The following is a 946-nucleotide window of genomic DNA, read 5'->3' on the forward strand; positions in this document are numbered from 1 at the left end:
CCTTCACCCCATCCTGGGATCGTCTCCGATCCCATCACCCCATCCTGGGATCATCTCTGATCCCTTCACCTCATCCTGGGATGGGTCTCTGATCCCTTCACCTCATCCCGGGATGGGTCTCTGATCCCATCACCCCATCCTGGGATGTGTCTCTGATCCCACCACCCCACCCTGGGGTGTATCTCTGCCCCCTTCACCCCATCACGAGGCTGGAGCAGACACAACCTCCCAATCCCAGGAGCAAATCCCGCTGTCTCCATCCTCCTCCGCTGCTCCATCGCCTCCATGCGGGGGCACCTCCAGGCCCAGGTCACGCAGTGTTCCCCCTCGCCCCCGCCCCCTCTCACCCCACGGTGGGAGCAGCAGGAATTCGGCAGGAATGGCCTTTCGGCGGCGGGGGGGGAACACCTCGGGCCGTCGCTCCCGCTCCGCGCGCTCCGCTCCGCGTTTTCCGCCGCCCGCCGCGCGCGCAGTTCCCGGGCAGCTCCCGCCGCGCCCCGGCCCCGGGAAAACCCGGACCGGATCCCGACGGAGCGCGGCAGCGGCGAGGGCCGCGCGCGGCCCCACGCGTGTCCGCGGGGTCCCCGCCGCGCTCGACCTTCCCCGGGAATTCCGCTTTTTTCCCCCCCCCCCGCGCGCGCGTCCGTCCGTCCGTCCGTCCGTCCGTCCGTCCGTCCCTCCGCGCCCCGCGCGCCTCCTCCGCGCGGGGGGATCGCCCGCGCCCCTCCCGCACCCCCCGCACCCCCCGACCCACCCCGCGCGGTGCCACCGCGGCCACCCCACGCGTGTCCCCCCTCCCCGCGAGCATCCCCCCTCCCTCCCCTCCCTCCTCCCTTTTCCCGGCGGCTGCAGTTTCCAATCCCGCCAGCAGCGAGCAGCAAGTGGATGCAGGACCGCGCCGCACACGCACACGCACACGCACACACACACACACACACACACACAC

Source organism: Corapipo altera, unplaced genomic scaffold (genome assembly GCF_003945725.1).
Source record: "Corapipo altera isolate COAL_440 unplaced genomic scaffold, ASM394572v1 218, whole genome shotgun sequence".
In the NCBI taxonomy this organism is placed as follows: domain Eukaryota; kingdom Metazoa; phylum Chordata; class Aves; order Passeriformes; family Pipridae; genus Corapipo; species Corapipo altera.